The 22201-nt window shown below is 36.9% G+C and overlaps 1 long non-coding RNA gene across 1 annotated transcript; it reads left to right on the forward strand.

Annotated features, from left to right (window-relative positions):
• Positions 1-12349: 12349 nt before the first annotated feature.
• LOC138133817 (uncharacterized) lies at positions 12350-13715 on the forward strand. Its single transcript, XR_011160532.1, has 2 exons — positions 12350-12923; positions 12977-13715. It is a non-coding gene; the product is annotated as an uncharacterized lncRNA (long non-coding RNA).
• The last annotated feature ends 8486 nt before the right edge of the window (positions 13716-22201 follow it).

The following is a 22201-nucleotide window of genomic DNA, read 5'->3' on the forward strand; positions in this document are numbered from 1 at the left end:
GGGGTACTAAAATTATTATAGGTACTATGGCGGACAATAAATTTAGGCCGGCAAATTTCTGACATTTCAAAAAAGTCAATGCAAGCGACCATTTATTGTCATTATGACTGATGTGTCAGTTTGCCAAACTGAAGGTTTTCAAGCTGTTTGGCGTTTCCTTTGCCTTTTTCGTAACTTACAGACCATGACGCACTAGCATAACTGATTTGTAGTAGCACTTCTCTCTGGTGCACGCTTCTTTTCCCAATTTTAATTTTGATTACGCTGTCACGATGACAAGAATGACAAAAATCGAAAATGGGGTTAGTTGAACATAATGCCAGCTTCACATTTTGATGTCAAACCAATGACAGGCCGGCCTAAATTTATTGTCCGCCATAGTACCGGGTGGGGCATCGTATACGCGCACGCCAGAAATCGCGACTTCTAATTAAATAAAATTGGCGAAATTTTATATACCTGACTAATTATTGATAAGGTATATTTGAGAATTTTTAAAAACATTTTTGTTAATAAATAAGGCTGTAACAGTTTTATTAGTTTTCTGAAATTAACTGTTAATTTACCTATAAAGTTTTTACACTAAATGAATCTGTATCTGCTAGCCCATCCCTGGTGGCTCAATTACAAATTTTGACTTGGTTAGCTAAATAATTCGCTTTTTTATTTAAACGTAAACCAGACGGGTGATTTACGGCACAATGGTATAATTACCCAACAACGGTATAGCCGACCGTTTTAAACCTTTTTGCCATAAAATTGACAGTTTCCATTGTCACCTAAATTTACGATAGCACAAGTAGCAGGTCATAAATAAAAATGATTTTGAAAGTTGAAATGTAAAACTGCGTTTAATTCGTAGAGGGATATGGAGGGAGCACTGCCTATGCTGGCAACGTAAAGAAAGCGGCACGTCGCGAGACCTGTGCGGAGACCTTTTATGACGCCTTTTAAAATGACCGCCAGTACTTCCTGAAATTTCGTGACGAGGGTCGTTGGGCATTAGATGCTTCATAGGCGTCGGTGTTCCGTCATTTTACTGGGATTTGGTTTTTTACACGTGAACCGGTTGGTGAATTGTCTTTGTATTTTTCAGTTGTATAACTCTGATCTGTTTTTATTTTGAACTAAATATTTACGGTCGTCTTCCTACAATTCCTACAAAATTGTCCCCAGAAAAAAAGTTAAAGGGACGCCACTGGAAAGATGAAATATCTGCGTTAACTTCGGTTTTTCTCGGCTCATCCTGGAGACCTTTTATTAGGTCTACAGGAAAGCGCGGTCGTATCCACTTTTTTGAAGAGTGCCCCCTCCATATCCCTCTACGGTTTAATTCAAAATCTAATTGGTATTTTTTTCCGTAGATTTCGTAAATAATTATAGGAAGTGAATCTGGGTAGGTTAGTATAAAAATCAGAATTTGACTTTTTGGTTGAAATTTACATTTTAATTTTTTTTGGCTTTGTTTGTAAGTGAAAAATTATCAAAAAATTATGAAATGTACCTTACCAATAGCCAGGTAACTCTGAAAAATTTCGACAATTTTATTTAATTAGAACGATGCCCCACCCGGTATGTGTTTGGGGTACTAAAATTATTTCTGTTTCGCGCGAAATGTAGTTCAAAAATAATAAGACACAAATGGGTTGCACGTGGGTTTGAGATGTTTCCACCATGTTTTACAAAAATCCACAATTATCTCGACCATCCCACGTATTACGCTTTAAACATTTATAAGCTTGCGAAGGAGCGTAAGGCAGCTTGGTTCTAGCTTTGCAAATTTTATAAAATCGTACGGACCATGTTTTTTTTTTTGTCAAATCAGGTTTAACAGTTCACTAAATTTCCTAGAAGAAAAGGACACCAAGTTTTAGAGTTGGTCTGTGGCTTTCACAATTTATAAGCGCACTCCTTCATTTTCGATCCCCTTTTAATTAAGCCGAGTGACGCTTTTGGTGTAATAAGTACCTAGTTATCGCTCAACACTTTAATCAAAATCTCAAGGTTTCCACTTTCCATCCCGGTAGCAACCAAATGTGTTTATATTTCAGGTGTTTCCGTGGGTTTTTCCTTAGCTAGGGATCTACTATCACTTAGTCCCGGGGCGCCCTCCATATTATTCAGGGCGCCCCCTTGTCGATGAACCGGCAAAGCTAGGGTCGACCGGACTGTGGTGTTTATTTTTTTTTTATTTTTATGTATGTGTAAAGCTTGTTTGACACGATGCTAAATTTTGTAGAAAATTTGTTAGAAAATGAGAGAGACCCTCGATCAGGACCAATGAACGATCAGGATCATAGTCTGTCTTTGTCAGATCCTGATCGTTCATTGGTCCTCTCTCATTTTCTAACAAATTTTCTACAAAATTTAGCATCGTGTCATACAGCCTTTATTGGTTGTTACCATTTTTCCATCCCAAATTGAAAGTGTTCTTAGATAGCTCTGTCAACAAATATTTGTCGCGTTTTTTTTTGTTTGCTTTTTCCAGTTTGCTGTAGATGTAAATTCTTGACCTTACCGCGAGGGTCTCTCTCTGTTTGAGGGGTTTTGTTTTCCTCTAACCTCCAAGCGTTGAACACGACCTCGCGGCCCAAGGGAGACCCAAAAACCCTAACGCTTGGCAGGACTTGTTGAATGCTGGGTTATACCATATATCTAATAGTAATAGTAATAGAGTATTAGATATATGGGTTATACCCGAGCTCCATGGCACACTTCCGGAAATGTGATCAGGTCTATTTTCCCTGAGTCTGTGTAGCCTGACAAGCGCGTTTTGTTTTTCTTTGCTTTGGAAAAGTCATGTTCACTTCAACCGATGAACTTAGAGTACCTCAATTTGTTGACTTAACGTAAAGCAGTTAGGACTTTTCCCTTAGCACTAAATCACGGGTAGGCGGGAAATGTTAAAGTCGTAAGGATAGGTGCCACAGACCACCGGACCACACAAAGTCACTCGCTCCTTCTATAACGTACTATTCCGGACACGGAATCTTGGCCACAAATGACATTTAACTGACAAATAGGTGTGAACTGGCCTTATTGAATATAACCCAACTTTTGATTCGATAATGCAATTTCCCTGCTTTTTTGATGTCACAAGAAAAACTTCCACGGCCTTCTAGATTCATAAGAGACTCGTCTCTTATCCGGCCTGCCGCATTCGTAGTTCTAGGCATTATTTTTGTTTTATAGGGTGCGCCACAATACGGGGCTTATGTGTTGTGCTGGTTGCCTGCCTTGCAGGAAATTATTGTTTTATAGACGTGTTTTCAACATTTTTCAACAGTTGCACACATACATCTGACACCTTTTCAAAATCTCAAATCAAAAAGATTTTTTATGAACGGTAAATTTAATTTCAACAATTTTCTTTTTTATATATTTTTTTTATTTGTCTGTGAGTGCAAGTTACAAAAATTTACAATGACAGGAAGTTCTAATTTTTAAATAAGTGTATCACTCACATTTTACCATGAACAGGACAATGAATTAGTGGATTTCCCGAAAGATTGAGGCCAAGATATTCTTCAAAACAAAATTTATATTTTCCTTTGGAATGCTTGGTAGAATTTCTACTATTATTGAAATTATTGTAAATTGTATAGTTTGCGAACGAGAAATTGGAATTTTAGCTTCTTCACTTGCAATGGGTAGATTGTAAAGATTTATAATAATGAAGATTTACGATAGTGTAAGTTTATCTACCTGCTAGTTACTAAAAGGGGATGCCAAATATCGGCAAAATGCAGATTGTTTGTCCCTCCTGGAATGAACTGCTCATAGCCGTAAATCTTCATTATTATCTATAATGTTTAACCTTCCCAAAACCCATTGCAAGTGAAGAAGTTAAAATTCCAATTTCTCATTCCCAAACTATACTAGACCCACAAATTGATCATTGGGGTAACTTAGCCTTCCTCTATCTTAGTAATAAATTAATTCCAGTAAAGGGATTTTCTTTTTCGAATTTGAATCTTGTAAATGTGACAAACAATAATCACATCCATGGACTGCCTCCGTTATTTTCATAATTAAGTAGCCACATAAAAAAGCTGTTGCCGCCGTCTCAATTTGAAAATTGGTTCTTGGCAAATAAGTAAAGGAAGACAATTTTTCTAGTTTTTCCAGAGAACTATCTTGCAAGGTGACTGAAATATTTACATTGATCCTTAAATTTTGGAATCTTGGTAACATTTTACTACTTGCATATTCTGCGGCACTCATGATATTACCAGTATGATCTCTTAGTCCTATCTTCTATGCTGCATTTAAAGTGATATCATTGGGTAGATTATGATAAGAAATGTTAACTTTATGGCGTGAACTAATACAACATTTTTTCTTTGTTTGTGGCATTTTTTAAAGTTTCGACTGCACTTAGTTTTTCAAATTGACAATTTATTATACAAAATGTCATTATTCATACGTATTTTTAGTTGCATATACTAATATATGGGTCACATTAAAGTCGCTAGATGGACATACTATACGGGGAATTTCATAGACAACACAGTAAACCTATAGAACGCAAACTCCTATGCATTTTCCCCATTTTTTTGGAAACGCACCCACCACAAGCCGTCAGGGGACGCTGCCGTCTTATAAAAATAAAAATCGCGGAAACTTATGCCAAAATTTAAAAAATTATATTTTGACATATCAAGTCATCAGTAATAAATTTACTATTGTGCGACTTTGCACCCTGCAAAGGAATTATAAACCATGTGGAACTCGCCATAGATTTCCAAATCCAATTAAATATCCTGGGCGTTTTATGGAATGGATTAAAAGACGGGTAACAAGCAGTTATCAACTTTGGAGCCTATGAAAGTGTAGGTATAACAGCTACACTGTGTGTGGACTTCATTTTACCAGCAAAGACTTCGGCATCGGCACGAACGAATATGGCCGTAGATACCCTCGATACAACTTCCCTCCTTTTCCAGTCCAGACTTACTTCCAGTAATAGTAAAAAAATATTGATAATTATATTTTAACTGAAAACTATTTTTTATAGAATTTTCATCCGATCTACTGATCTACGATATTTCTACTGAAGACGCTATAAGTAAATTGTGTAAATCCTGTTTTATGTAGTAATGAAGATATAAATTCTTGTGGAAGTTTCAAAAAGAAAAAAGAAAAGCTGAGCATATTTAAAATTATAAAAAGGCAGAATGTTAATCCAAAATTCGGGCTGCAACTAGGGGCTGCAATGTACCGAAAACGTTACATGCAAAATTCGATGTCAAAATAAAGAGCAAAATTTTGAAGGTGAGGAAGCCATAAATCTCTGTTTGTGGCAATTGAGGAAAAGAAATACCAAACCAAAATTTATAAAAATGCAGTGGAAATGTATCGAAAAAAATTGAAAATAAAAACTTAAAAATAAATGTAGTCTTTTAATTTCATAAATAAATTATTTGAAAATTAAAATAAATAAAAAAGCCAGGATATCCAGCTGGCTGTGTCTTATTTTGCACCTACCACAAACCAGTAGATGGCGTCGGGACACAAAAAACTATGGGAGTTTGTGTTCTATAGGTTTACTGTGTTGTCTATGGGGAATTTTCAAAAACAGACATTTATCGAATGCGACAGGCCGGATAAGAGACGAGTCTCTTATAAATCAAGGAGGCCGTGAAAACTTCAAAATGATTTTTAATAATTGTCATTTATTAATGACACTAATGCTTGGTTTACATCATTTTTTTAGAAATGTCTAAAAAATGTTGGCCAAGATTCCGTGGCCGGAATAGTACCTGTCGCACATTGTTTAATTAACTTGGAAAAGAGAAAAAGGATGCTAAAGTTCTCGTCTAGTGCTCGCTCCCGCTCGAACGGTCCGAAGTAACTGCTTTGTTTGTATGTTTGTAATGTATAATTGATTTCATATAAATGTTCATCAAGTGAGCTGTGCATTTGTAAAAGCACCTTTAATTTAGTTACATTACAAAAGTCACATTTATGAAGGTCATGTCCAATAAATCTTTATTTGCTAAAAATACAAAGACAAAAACAAATAACAATTACTTTAATTTAATCAGTAAAAAGACGTAACATTGCTTTTGAAATCAGCAATGTTAAAATGGACAAAAACTGAAAAATTAGTCAAATCGGGTTCGCGCAGAGCAAGCAACTTTGAAAGTCAAAGTCACTAGCTTTAGCTTTAATACCAACAGAAAATCAGATTTTCATGGCTTGCTTAGATGCACATTTATATGAAATTGAGTATACATGACCCTTCGGTTCTTCCTGAATTTTGAATTGTGTTGTTTATGAAATCAGGTTTGCCCAAGTTACAATAATTGTCCCGTTCACGTGGTCACTTGGAATTTGTTCGTATTTTCAGGAGAGGTTTTTAGCGGAGCCTCATTCGGGGAACCAGGGGAAAGGCCAGAGCTCACCATTTTCCTAGAGTTCCGAATGAGTAGTCTTCTCACATTTGGGGAGACTTGGGTGCCCTCTCCCGAGACGTTTGTTATTCATTAATCCCGGCGTTAACAAAAATAATAACATTGAATAAATAGCTGGTTATAATTATTGTGTTGTTTTATTTCCACTCTTCTGTGTGGTTCACAAACCCTGTTGGAACGAATCTGGTAGTGTTGAATTTGTATTTAAAAAAAATACATAACGTAGGGGAATTAACAAGGTACGATCACGCGCTCTTGGCCATTTTTTGAATTTCGCGGGTTTTATTTTCATTGCGTATGTTGGTAGAAAAAAAAAATGAGATGGCCGCTTGGTGGGATTTTTGAATTACCCACTTGGTTCATCAAAGGTATAAGATTATATGGCAGCACTAAAATTATCCCAATAATGGAAACCAATATTGGCGTTAAGATGTTTGTCTCGGAGGTATTCCTTTAGAAAATAGCTATAAATATCGGTCGCAAACGAGTTCCTCCACGCGGTCAAATTTTTGCAGGGCTCTACCTTTTTGATCCTTATCAGGAAACGAATTCCTCCAAGTACCTGTAATCGGATTAAAGACCGGCGGCGGCGGTCCATCTGGACTGGCCATTAGCCACCAGTTAAGATTTAGTAAAATGTTTAATTTTTTCCAATGTTTTCAATAAGGTAGGTACCCCTACCCACTACCCCACTTAAAATTAAGGGTAAGTATACAGGGTGTTAGGGAATGGTCTCCCAAGAATTTCAGGGTGAGTTTGTGAGGGAAAATGTGGTCGAAAACCTTAATACCATTTTTTCCTAACATGAATGGTTTTCTTAAAAATAAAAATTTTAAATAGTGCCCCACTGTTTGGGAGCTTTTGCACCATTTTATTGTTGTGATAATTAAATAAATAGTTAACATGTTGTAATGAAAGTCAATTGCGTAGCAATCAAAAACAACAATGCCTCATGTCAGATTTTATCGAGTACCTACTGTCACAATGACGTTTCGGTTTTAAATATTTCCCTTGTATAATAGATCATCAAAAACTACCAGGACTGCATTTTTTATTGGTAAAGTCAATAACTATATTCGAAATAATTATTTAGATTTACCACAACCTTGAGTAAGTTCCCTTTTATTGCTGCAATGAACTGAAATTATATGTGCAGCTTCATTTCTGATACCACATCTCGATCAACCTCTAAAGTGATTTGAAATCGAGCACTGACCCTAATAAGATTCGTTAATTTCTGTGTAACTTTATTTATTTGTATTTGTATTGAAAACATTAATAATAAATGCTTAAAATATCCTCCGTTTGTCATTACTCATTACATAAGCATACCTTCGGACAGCAGCATTGGCATTTCCGCCAGTGGCGTAGTTAAGGGGAGGGGGTCCAGGAGGTCCGGACCCCCCCCAGAGCTCATCCATATTCTTTCACAACTGAATAATACTTTTTTTAAAATGAGGGTAACAAAAGTTAACTAACATTTCAGCCTGCTAAAAATGATAGTGGCAAGAAAATACTTTTACTAAAATATTTTTTTCACAACTTTTTCGACAGTTTAGTTTAAAAAATCTTCCAACTTTGTTCCAAAAATGGTTTGAATATTTTCATCTGAACAAAAGTTAAGAGGGGGTATAAGTTTTACCATGCAATTACCTTTGGCAACAGTTAAAAAAATGCACTGTACCTATACATAAGGTATTGAAAAAAAAATCACGATTTAAAAATTGAAATATCGACTACATAAAATGCATTCACGTTGTTTTGGCCTAATGGGAGGCCATGGAAATTTTGCATTTAATTTTAGTAACGCTGTCTGTTGAATTAGGTTATATTTTTTTAAGTTTGAGGTTATAAATAGCGTCAATGTCTAGTGCATTTCTGTCAGTTTTACTACTTTGCAATAGAAGAATACTCAGACATCGCGGGAAATTCAGCAACATGTTATGTTCATTTTAATAGGTCCGCATGTCAGGCACTTTAGTGACAGAAATCAAACAGTGTGTCCAACGTTAAAAAAATTAATCATGGCCTCTCGTTATGCCAAAATAACGTGAACGTTGCCTGCCTGCCTAAGTACTGTCGCGAGCAATAAATTTTGCTCGTCAATGTCATTTCAAAATTTGGTTAGTCACAAATTAAAAAAAAAATTCCTAGCGGATTATGTCCACGTCAACAAAGTGTAAAAAAATGAAAAAAAAAATGAAAATTAATGTCATACGACATGATGATAGGTTATGATATTTAGGTACGACCGTTTTACAATGTGATCGCGTTTTCTCGAAGGACCAGATTTGCGATATCGTTTGGCGCTTTTAAAATTGGTGAAGCAAAAAAAAAACTTATTGTCTGTGACATTAGTGTACACCCGAAGTGTTCCGGACTCAAGAAGTCCGAACAAAAAATTCTGCAGGAGGGCTCCGGATTACTTTGGTTCTGCGATCACTGCCGGATCGTAGGAACAAACGTAAGTTCCCTCCTTATGTCGATTAAATCAGCGCTTCTTAATTGCCAAGATCAACTAATCAAGCAAAGTCTTATGATTTAAACTCAAAATGCAACCATAGCGTCATTGAAGAGTGAATTGTCCGTAGTAAAAACGACTTTGTCTAGTACAAGATCAGCGGAGGACGCCGCGATAACTTCTTTGGTTGAAACAACAAAAAAAAACGACAATTCCCAGTTTCTCCTCGTTTTTCAAACAAGATAAACCCGATACATTAACCCGAGAAGTTTCTGGTAAACCTGAAAACGCCCGAAACCACAAATACACGCGCCCTGTGTTGCGTAATGAAGATGCGGATGAAGACAACACACATACCTTACTGGAACGCGACAAATCACCCAATGCAATCTCTCCAACTCATGACGTCCAACATATCAACCACGATGACCCCAAATGGAAGACTGTAAAGTCGCGCCGTCGAAACGCCGCGAACAGAAATAATCAAGACACCAAGAACGAAAAACCCACAGTTCTCTATGGTACCGGAAAAGCCGCTCCAAAATCATCAACAATTCTAGGAGCACTGCGCCGCAAATGGTTATACGTCGGACGAATCATAGGCAAAGAAGTTTCCGAGAATGACGTGAAAGATTATCTCCAAAACATCGACTGTCACGACGATATTATTATTAAGAAGCTCACAACAAAGGGCCATAATTCAGCCTTCAGTATCAGTGTTCCCCCCAAAATATTTAACGATGTTTTCAACCCTGATATTTGGCCAGATTCAGTATGTCTTCGTGAATTCAATGTGCGCTCTTTTTTAGAGAAGAAACTCCATATCCAAAACAACATGTAAGTCCTACCGATGAAACTAAAGTTTATAATGTTCCAATCCAAAACATAACTTCAATCATTAACATATTACATATAAACATACAGTCGGTTGGTTCCAAAATATTGGAACTCGAATCATTCTTGCAATCAGCATATCCTATAGAAATTCTTTGTCTTAATGAACACTGGCTTTCACCAAATGACATAGATGTATTAAGTATTGATAACTACACTGTAGCTTCAAGTTTCTGTAGATCCAAGTACAAACATGGCGGTGTGGCAATACTAATTCATAATTCTCTAAAGCTCTGGCAGTCACTAAATATGGTACAATATTGTGAAGAGTTGCATTGTGAAATAGCAGGAATCGCATTCAACGGATGCCGACTTTATACGATTTACAGACTCTTTATTGAAAAACTAGAATTTCTCCTTCAGAGCATCGTTGGCAAAAGTTATATAATAATAACGGGCGACTTCAATTGCAAATTTAATACTTCAGAAAAACAAGCAGTAACTCTTGTAAACACCTTTATTTCATTTGGTCTTCAACAAGCTGTTTTCTTACCTACCAGACAACTTTCCTGTTTAGATAACATCTTCACGAACATTAGAGAAGACAAAGTCTCTATCGAAGTTTTCAACCCTGCACTATCTGACCATTCAGCTGTTTGCATGAGTTTCTTCCAACCAACAACGCAGAACGCTACAATAGAAAAAGAAATTTTCCATCGCCCAATTACTGAGCATGGTTTATTCACACTTTACAATATTATAGAAAATACAACAATTGCGAACTAGATTCTGAACATCTATTTGAAACATTCCTGGGCACGATTGCCCACAATGTAAATGTATGCTTTCCCTTAATTAAAATACAGTCCAAACATGGCACAAATATTAAAAAAAATAATTGGTTCAATGAGAAACTGAGGAAAATGAGAGATACTCTCCAGCTCCTAAATACATTACGTAATAACAAAACCGTTGACAATACAACATACCAAAATTTCAGAAATTTGTATAGGAAAGAATTAACTAAAGCTAAAAAAACATTTAACGAGCAGTTCATACACAAAGCAGCGAACAAGCCAAAAGCAATGTGGGAAATTATAAACAAAAATAAAAAAAAATTAACCCAAATCCTGATAACAGTGATAACAATTGTGCTTCAGATTTCAATTTATATTTCACAGGTATTGCCGAAAAACTTATTAAAACAATTCCCGTGCAACAACCTGAAACCAACTTTCAAAACTATCTAAATATCGCAAGACCTCAGGATGATTTTAATTTCAAAGAAATCTCTTATAATGACGCGATGCAATATTAACTCTCAGTAGCGCTAACGCAAAAGATGTTTATCATATTAACTCAAAGATAATTAAAACCCTAGTAAATGTCATCTATATCCCTTTAACAAAAATTTTTAACAAATGTATCGCGGAAAATGTTTTTCCCAACGTGTTGAAAATCTCCAAAGTTATACCCCTATTCAAAAAGGGGGATAAAGACAACATGAATAATTATAGACCCATTTCCATTGTACCGACTTTTTCAAAAGTCTTTGAATACTTACTAAAGAAACAAATCACTAAATTTTTCGACAATAACAATCTGTTTTCCAAAAGCCAATATGGGTTCAGAAACAATTTGTCAACAACTCTAGCTGTAAATGACCTAAGCGAATTTGTATTCTCAGCACTCGAAAACAAAGAACATGTCAATGCAACCTGTTTCGATTTATCTAAAGCTTTTGACTGCGTAACTCATCACATATTACTAACGAAGCTCGGATACTATGGCTTCAATCAAAGCAGCACTGATCTGTTACAGTCCTACCTCCAAAACCGACAACAGTTTGTTGCAGTGAACGGAATGGTGTCGGATAACTTATCTATTAATTGCGGTGTTCCCCAGGGTTCTGTCTTAGGCCCACTGCTTTTTCTCATCTACATTAAAGACCTGCCATCGGCACTACCGAAGAACAAATTTACGCTATTTGCCGACAACACAACCACATGTATTTCCAGTCGTAGTCTCATGTCTCTTAACATAGAAATCGAGCACACACAGGTACAAATTTTCACATGGTTTACTGCAAACAAACTGGTTGTTAATAAAGATAAGACACAATCAATAATATTTTCGCTTCGGGAAATTGGTGAAAATAGTAAATCTATTAAACTTCTTGGAATCCATTTGGACACTAAAATGACATGGGAAGCTCATGCAGACCATTTGGTGAAGACGATTTCCAAAAAGCTGTTTGTATTAAGGCAACTTCGTAGTGATGTAAACGATAAAACACTTGTTACTGCCTACCATGCCCTAGTTCACAGTAATATAACTTATGCTATTCTCGTATGGGGTCATTCTACACACTTACGTAAAGATTTTAACCAGCAGAGGAGATGTATTCGTGTTCTGGGTGGACTTGGTTACAGAGATGACTGTAGAGACATATTTAAAACATTTAAGATATTAACGGTTCCCTGTATATATATTTTACAATGCGTACTCTATATGTACAAGAATAAAGACAACTACTGCACGTTAAACCATTCGCACTTAACCAGGCACCACAACTTATTATTAAGCATTCATTCGAGACTGCACAAAACACAAAATAGCACTCGCTATTATTGCGTAATAGTTATTTATGCATTAAGAGCATAATTTTGCATTTTGCTGCTCGCATCGTCATATTGATGCCAGAGGCGCTAGCCGAGGGCATTAAGACGATAAGAGCAGCAAAATGCAATTTATGCTCGTAATGCATACAAAATTTTATGCGCTGCCCTCAAAAACTGAAAAAACCAACACAAAAATTTCCTTGGTATTAATTTAAACAAAGTAGCCAAAGATTGATAATTTTTCCAAACTACCGTAACTACGAAATTTTGTAAACAAGTGGCAGACATTTGCTTTTGTGTGCAAAAGATTTTTCAATTTAGCTGAAAATGGTAAGAAGACTACACAGTACACTGAAGATGTTTATCTCGCTTACTTTTTTGAAAAATCCAACAACTACAAGTCTTCGAGTTTGTGGAGTTTTTACTCTATGTTAAGAAGCACCTTGCTAGTAAGAAATGGAATAGACATCACTTCAAGCATATTTAAAGCGACAGTGTGATACTTACAAACCTAAAAAGTCAAAAGTCCTTTCAAGCGAAATTGACAAATTTATTACGGAAGCACCAGATGATACGTATTTAATCATCAAGGTAAATTACTTTGTTGCTTTTATATTTCAATAGTTAATTTGTAATTATTCTAGGTTGCTGTAATCGTAGGAATTGCCGGTGCTTGCAGATCGCAAGGGTTGTGCTTTTTAACAACAAAAGAAATTGAGGATTTGGGCTCTGCGATACTGATAAGACTAACTGAAACGAAAACAAAAGTATCAAGACGGTTTACTATAATACAAAATGAGCAAAATTTCTTAGGACTTTTCCGCAAGTACTTTGTTTTGCGGCCTCCACATACTAAACATAATCGATTCTTCATTTTTTACAAAAATGGGAAATGTTCCACGCAACCCGTAGGCAGAAATACGTTTGGAAACATTCCATCAAAAGTAGCAACATATTTGAACCTTTCCGACCCCAAATCTTATACCGGACATTGTTTGCGTCGCAGTTCCGCTACTTTACTTGCAGATTCTGGTGGAGATATTACAGACTTAAAACGTCACGGAGGTTGGCGTTCTGGTACAATCGCAGAAGGATATATAGAAGATAATATTCAAAACAAGCTCAAGATATCCGAAAAAATTCAAGGGAAACGTCAACATGAAAAAACAGTAGTCCCATCAACATCCAGTGCTTTTTCAAATGACTACACTGAAGAACCGGAGGATAAGAAAAGTAAAGGAGTTTCCATTCTTCAGACAAATGCGGAGTTGAACATTCAAAATCGACAGAATCAAATATTTTCAGAAAAAACCAATTTACCTTCGATTGTAATTAATAGTTGTAACAATGCTAAAGTAGAAGTAAATTTTTCGTTTAATTAAATTGTTACTTTATTAAGAAATACGCAATTTCATGTAATAGAATTTTCTTTAGAGCATAAAAATTACGCCAATGCTTTAGAGCAATAAATTACCCTTTTATGCACTCTAATGAGGTAAATAAAACGGCCAAAATTGCTTGGCAGCGCATAAAATTTTATAATGCTTGTAATGATTTGAATACATCACTTTTTCCGCCAAATATTTGAACCTGCGCAAAACGGTAACAAATGTGGTCGTGATCGTCATCGAATCGGAGGAGCCCTACGTTGTGATTTTCTTTTGGCGGAAAAAAGGTTCGGAATGCAAACGGTGAGGGTTCCAGTTGGAAGAGTGCCGCAAATAAAACACACATGTGAGGGACGCAAAATACCTTTTATTAAAAATGCCTGTAATAACTTTGATGGCAAGAAATTGTAACGAATACAACGGACAGAAATTAAGTTTAACGAAGTACAAGAAATTAACTAGTTGAGTACATCACAAAGATAAACGACAAGATGAATGCAACAATATTTAAAATACCAGCAAACGGGTACATAACAGACAAAATGACAGGTTAAAGCTTGCAAAACAAGTAAACAAATTATAAGGCAGTTATTACAGACAGGGACGGATGAAAAACCCTCTTCAAAAACCGTATCCCAGGTATTACTCATATTCTACAATTCGATTAATGACAAAACAATGTTTAATTTGGAACTATGCGGTCAAGGTACGCCGACGGGAGCTTAGAGCTGGAGGTAACAAACTCTCGGCCGCGAGGGGACTCAGAAGAATAATCTGAATCGGCTTGAGACCAGCGACGTTTCTAGATACTCGGGTTAGTAATGAAAGTCGGGCTATTTCACCGACCAAGAAAGAGTGATAGAGCGCCTCGGGGTTGTACGATGAGCTTCCCAAGCCGCTTCGAGCAGAGCTTGCTCCACCTTCCCCAACCAACCGTTTACCGACAAGAACCTAAGATCTCTAGAACCGCGACGGAGGTTTCACGTCAGCATCCCAGAGCCGCATCGAGCAGGGCTTAGGTCCGCCTCCGCTAACGGCCGTAACTTAACCGTGGCCTCCCCAGAAATTTACTAGACAACCTCACGACTTCCTGATTGAAACCTAACTCCCATAGTGGCGCACTTACAACATTTTACTTTAACTCTTCCGAAATCTAGTGGTGCTTAACAACAACATAAAGAAAACCCGAGTTTAATTCAATCGAACAACGCGTAACATTAAACGATGCGAAAATTCAACAAAACAAAGCGCAACATTAAACATTGATCAAATAAACAAAACAAAACGCAACATTAAACAAGGATAACATAAGCAAGAACAAACCGCAACATTAAACAATGAGGAAATAAAAGAGAACAAAACGTGAAGTTAAATAATGATAAAATAGAACCACTTTAAATGGCACAAATATCAGTAAACAACATAAATCACGAATACAATAATCGCTGGTAATGTTAAACAAAAAGAAATGGCGGGTTGAGTGCCGTTAGAAAATGTTAGTGAAGAAAAAAACAAAATGGACGCACGCGGTTTGGACGACGGCTCCGAATTTTCGAAATTACCAGATTGTTAAAAAAAATGAACCTCCCGGAAGAAAAATAACGCTTAAAATTAACGAAAGGGCGCTCCTTAAAGCAACAGCATGCAACAAAATGAAATCTACAACATACCCTTACCACGTGGTCCTGGTCCCAAAAACAAAACACAAAAAAAGGCAACGAAAGTGGGATAAATTACCCAGGTGAATTACAAAAACGCCGGATTCTTCACGGGGACACAAAATATCTACTCGGAACGGTAGTGTAATCGGTTCAGATGTAACTTACAGATTTTTGGAATATTGGATCGCTTTTCGCAAGGTCTGTTCGTTTCGAAAAACCAAACAAAAGTGACCTACCCCCATCAACCACCCGCGCGAGCCCGTTTCACCCCCGCTATCTTTCCGCTTTCCCTTAGTTCCTAGTCTAGCCGCTAGTACCTTCACATTTGGCGCGCTATTGTGGCGGTACCGGAAATTTAAATTTTAAATTTTAAACTGGGTCACTACATGCTCTTCCTTTGTATCTTAAAAACATGGACTTTAAACCCTTCAAACTACATTTAAAGCAATTGCTAACTGAAAACGCATTCTATTCTTTCGAAGAGTTTTATTCATTCACAATGTCCTTATAGATTTTTTGTTTAAATTTTACTTATATCTCTTTATTTTATTGTTGCTTTTTTTTGGTATTTGTAGACAGTGTGTAAAATTGTACAATTTATAACACGCAAATACATTATTATTATTATTATACGTACTATTGCGGACACGGAATCTTGGCCACGACTGACATTTAACTGACAAATATGTGTGAACTGGCCTTTATTGAATATAACCCAACTTTTGACTCGATAATGCCATTTCTCTGCTTTTTTGATGTCACAAGAAAAACTTCAAAGTGATTTTTAACAATTGTCATTTATTAATGACACTAATGACTGGTTTACATCATTTTTTTAGAAATGTCTAAAAAAATGTTGGCCAAGATTCCGTGTCCGGAATAGTACGGATTTGTTTAAATCATGATCTTTTTTAATTAAAACAGCATAATTTTTGGCGATTTTTTTCCGTGCTGGACTATTTATCTAAAATTGTTCTTTGAGGTTTTTTTTGTTTTTTTTTTCAACATGAGTATAAACAATAAACATGTGTTCCTTCAAGTCGTATTGTGATAATTTCATATTCTAGTGTTATAAGTAGGAAACTACATTGAAAACCAAAAACTTAATGCAAAAGTACGTGGACCCCCCCCAAAGCAAGAAGCTATCTACGCCACTGATTTCCCCTATATTCCCCATACACAAAATGCATATCTGCATACTCCTTGATAGAATATTCTGGCGTTGTAAACTACGTATTGTTATCATTGCAGGCGACGGATAAAAGATAGATCAAGTCAAAGTGTAGACTTTGACAGTAGTAAATTTCAAATCGTTACCAAGCAATCATTTTTAAATCGAAACATTCCAGATTTTTTCGTGCACAAAGCAATATTTCAGCAGTCCCAAAACAACAGGGAACAATTTTATTTTCAGAAAACGGTTCAATTTATCCAAAAGCGGTATAAAGGTTTTCGACCACATTTTCCCTGATAAACTCACCCTGAAATTCTTGGGAGACCATTCCCTAACACCCTGTATAACACCTGTACGGTCCTCCTCGGGTCCACTTTTCTCGGCCCCACTGAACCGAACCGACAAGATCGAACGTCCGAGCGAGGAGTGACCGGTGCTCAAATTGTACCGCACCCTGCCACCCTGCGAGGTGCCGGACTCCGGCAAGCCGCCCATGTAAAAAGGACCAATAAATGTTGTGTTGTCCCCACAGTTTTGGCGTTTTCTCTCCCGTTCCGCACCTCGATCCGGACAACTGAAGTTTTCTTTGTGGCTGGACCCTTTGAGTCTTAATAGTATGTACCTATATTTCCTTGTACAAACGTATTTTGTACAATCGCGGCCATCCAAAAGTGAACGATAGCTTGCGAAAATTTCCGTATTTTTCGTTAGATTAAATCAGGCTGTATTCATTGGCGTTCGTGCAGCAGGCGTTACTATTTTAATAATAAAAAGTTGTAATAAATAGTTTTTAATAAAAATGAGGCTGAGAAGTAATTAATACATTATTAAAATGAAAGTAAACGTTAGTAAAGAAACCTTTCCAACACCTATTCGTATTGGCCTCTCAAGCCTGTTTTCTTGCCAACGCCTCTTTATATTGAAGATGCAAGTCTTACTGCAATGTAATTCTCTCGCCACAGCCGCCAACGACCAATTTTCTTCTAGCTTTGCAATAGCCCTAGCTATCTGAATCGGAGTGAGATGTGGCATTTAAAAAAATAGTTTCAATAATTTTTTTAACGCTAGTGTCAAACTTTGACATTTTAGGACGCCTATGATTTAAAGTAAAAATCAAACTATTAAAAAAAATCGTCCACTTTTGGATGGCCGCGATAGTACTTTGCCAGATTATGCAAATCTAAATCTGCGGCAGCTCGCCCTTCCTCGATCATCGTGGGTCCATAAACAAAAACGGGATTGATGAATCCCGTTTTTGTTTGATGATTCAACACCTGACGCCAGTCTTTCACGCAGTTGCTAAGACTGATTGCACCATTTCAATCTAAAAGTACGATGATGTCTTCGAGTCAGGGGTTGGATCAGTATTGGACGGTAACAATTTAAATCAAATGGTGATACTTTCATAAAATACTTACCTAAAATGGTGCGAATAAACCGAAGAGGATGCGGTATACGATCTGATTTATCTTCAGATCGATCTGACCGGATGAAACATCGTATACCGTGTACATATAAGAATTTTGTTCTGTAGACCGCATTTAAATAAGTTTGATCGATATTCAGAATGTTTTTGAAATACATGTACAAAATAACTGTGACCTGTTAAGGTTTCCTCAAGGTTCAGCAATAGTTATTTATGTCATGTGACGCGCTTAGTAAATTAATCTTTCCGGGCTTTTGCTGGACGAGTGACGTAAGGAACGAGTAAGCCAGTAAGCCCAGTAAAGATTAATTGCTAAGCGAGTTGCATACAAACTTTTATTTCCACCTTCAGCCTTTAAATTTCGTTTTTTAATTGTTATTTATGTTTATAAAAATTTTGTAATGAAAGGCGGTGGGGCAATTATACCTACGTCGTTATGGTGTTGAGATAAACAACAAAAATACTGTCAGAAGTTTTGTGAAATTTGTTGCAAAAAGAAAGAAAAGAAAGAATGGCGTTAATGGAATTACCAACGCTGCAAGTGCGGTTCTCTACTGATTCGATTCCAGGAGCGATATGAAAATGACTTTCGAAACCGATCAAAATGCATTATTAACGTATGTAATTGCAACAATTGACAGTTAAAGTTGTTTGTGTTTATAATAAACTTTTTCAAAAATCATTTAATTAGTTTTGATTAATTATTATTTTTTGATGAGCCTTGTAAAGTATTTACAGGTCTCTTCTACGTGCCTGTTAAATACATATTACAGGGCTCTGCCTGTAACTACCCATCACAGACCAATAACGAATTAACAGGCTGACAGGCCTATTCTGTAAGACACTTGGTTAAAAGTTAAACGTTAAAACAACGGTTAAAATATTTTAATCCATTGCGCTATTCTCTAAGCCAAAATTTTAACCAAAAGTTGTTAAAATTTAACTCAAATTGCTAATTTTTAGCGGGTGGTCATACCCAGAATGTATTTAATTACATGTAGGTACGAGTATGTTGCTGCAGCTGACTGAACGCAATTGTTATGTTACGTTTTATCGAAATTCTATCGCTTTGAAGACCATTTAAGTCATACCGGGTGCCCACATGAAAATTTCGAATGGGTTTATTTATTATTTTCAAAATCTGCCAATAAAAATGTATGGTGTCATTTTTGAACCGGGTCGTGGCATTTCGCTATGGTTGTTTGAATGCTATTATACATATCTGGTTTGGAAGCGCATTCACGAATACAAAACATGTTGGATATTCTTAAAAGCTGGAAACCAAATGTTTTAGTAAATCAATGTAATCGTGATTCGTGGTATGGTGTGGGTTTAATTTTTTTAGGCATTGTAGTGACAGTTTAAAATTTAAATTTGAATTCCCGGCACCGCTACAACAGCGCGCCAAAAACGAAAGTACTACTGGACAGACTACTGGAGGGATTGGCGGTAGGTAGAGGGTAGAGAGAGAACTTTTTTGGCGGGTTCCCACGTGTGAGGGTGTGTTTTTTTCTTGTTTCGAAAAGAATCCAGGGTGTTAAGAGAGATTCAAGATTTTGAATACCGCGAGCTGAAAGGGAATCAACCCCGCCGTGTCCCGGGTAGATATTTTGTGTTCGATTCGAATATTAGACGGTTTAACCCGCGTTCGTCGTGTTTAGCGTGCCAGGACTACGTGGTAGAATGTATGTTTGTAGATATTATTTTGTTGCATGTTGTTTCTCTCGAGAACCACCCAGTTGTTAATTTTAAGTCTTATCCCCTAACTTTCTCCCGGGAGGTGCAATTTTCAGGCAATTAGTTTCTAGCGGCACTTTACCCGTCATTTTGTTTAGCCCAGCCCGGGATTGTAACATTCGTAGTCATGGAAAGAAGGTGTCGTTACTTATGTTGCTACTTACATTTGTGATATTGTAATCTTTGTTTTGTTGAATTAAACTCGGTTTTCAATGTGTCACTAGGTTTCGGATGAGTCAGAATTAGAATGTTGTAGGTACGACCCTATGGGAGCTAGGTGACTTTCAGGAAGTCGTGGGGTTAGCTAGTAAAGTAACGTGGGGTCAACGGTTAGTTAGCAGAGGCGGCAGTTCTAGACCTTGTGGTTTGTCGGTAAACGGTTGGTTGGGGAAGGCGGATCTAGGCCTTGCTTTATGCGGCTCTGGGAAGCTCATCGTACAACCCCGAGTCGCTTCTACCACTCGTTATTGGTCGGTAAACGTAGTCTGACGCGCGTTGACACGAGTATCTATAAATGTCGCTTGATCTCAGACGATTCAGATTATGCTTCTCAGTCCCCTCGCGGCCGAGAGTTTGTTACCTCCAGCTCTTAAGCTCCTGTTGGCGTACCTTGACCGCGTATTTACTAATTAAGCATAGGTTTGGCATTAATCGAGTTGTAAAATATGAGTAATACCAGGGATACGGTTTCGAAGAGGGTTTTTATCCATCCCTGTCTGTGATAACTGCATTGTAATTTGGTTACTTGTTTTTTGCAAACTTTAACTAGTATTTTTTTTGTTGTCATTTACCCGTTTCTGTTCATTTTTAAGTGTTACCACATTAATATTGTTGGCTGGCTTTGCAATGGCCCCCAGCTAGTTAATTTACTTTAATTCGTTAAACTTAATTCCCGTTATTTTGGATTCGTTTCATTTGTTCGTCGGAAATCAAAGTTATTACAGGCATTTTTCAATAAATAGTACATATATTAAGTATAAAGAACGGTAATGATAATGTACCGATCGAAGATAATTGTTTGGAGGAGGAGCGCAGCGACGACTCCAAATATTGTCTGAGCTCGGTACATTGTCATTAACGTTCCTGATGCTTATGAGATTTTTTGCGCGATTGAATATTTATTACAAAACATTCATAACTAGAATGCAATGTGATACGACTCCCTTCACATCGTGTTGCCATAATGTCGATTTTTGTATCGCGTTTCTAAGGCAATCAGCAAACAGTTACCGCCATTGCAGTTTTTGTGTGCAAATTCGCCAGTCGTGTTGAAAAAGATTAAAAAGAAGCAGTAAAATGACTGATCTTAGTGATTCCGAAAATGAAGTACATAGTTGTAAAGTAAGGCCGGGATGAGATATGACAGTTGGTGGGGATGTGCATAGACGGAAAATAGTCGGACGAGTCCATCTTTCCAAACTTGGAATGTGGGGTGCGTTCAGCCCTGATTTCTGAGAAATTCAAAGAACGCTAGGACTAGGAATCAGTCGTTTCCTCGAAGTACAGCTACATTGAAAATTATGTCGCAAACAAGATTCAACGTACATTGTACAAGAAAAATTCGTCGGTATCACAACTAAAGAATTTTTGAATCCGACGACCTCAATGTGTACCAATCAAGAAGACAAGGAAAACACGGGCTATGAAAATTTTGACAATGCAAATGTCGCCGCAAGTCCGCTAATATTATTTCATTGCAGCGACAAGGAATGCCGACTACAAGAGCCGTGTGAGTTTCCAGAAAGTGCTAACATCTTGTCTTCAACTTCTGTCTACATAAAGACTTCAATGTGTAATCAAGAAGACAAGGAAAATCCGGGGTATGAAAATTTTGACAATGCCAATGTCGCAGCAAGTTTGCTAATGCTATTTCATTGCAGCTGCAAGGAAAGCCGACTGCAAGAGCTTTATGAGTTTCCAGAAATTGCCCCCACATCTTGTCTTCAACTTCTGTCTACATAAAAATTATTATAATAATCGATTAATTTTGAATAAACTTTACTTACCGTTCTAGAACTACAAAAATTACTTACCGTCGAGTTTATCGTTAGCAACGCGTAAACAGAGCTTACCGTCTTGGAAACAGACGTGGTAAACAAACAAATAGAGTACAATCGCGCAAAAAGGTATTTTGCGTCGCTCACTCATGTGTTTTATTTGCGGTACTCTTCCAACTGGAACCCTCATCGTTTGCATTCCGAACCTTTTCCGCCAAAAAGAAAAATACAACCTAGGGCCCTTCGCTTCGATGACGACGACCATCACACTTGTATCAGCCTTGCGCAGGTTCGAATATTTGGCGGAAAGAAGTAATGTCTTAGATAATTATAGCATATGGAATCTCTTATCAATAAAACATATGTATTTATTTTTCACCGGTTTAAGTTTATCATTTGCTGTAAGGTTACGTAAATGTTATTGTTTTTTCAAATAATTAGGTACTTTATAATACGCTATAGGTACTGACAACATTTGAGTCACTA

The sequence above is a fragment of the Tenebrio molitor genome, chromosome 6, assembly GCF_963966145.1.
Source record: "Tenebrio molitor chromosome 6, icTenMoli1.1, whole genome shotgun sequence".
Lineage (NCBI taxonomy): Eukaryota > Metazoa > Arthropoda > Insecta > Coleoptera > Tenebrionidae > Tenebrio > Tenebrio molitor.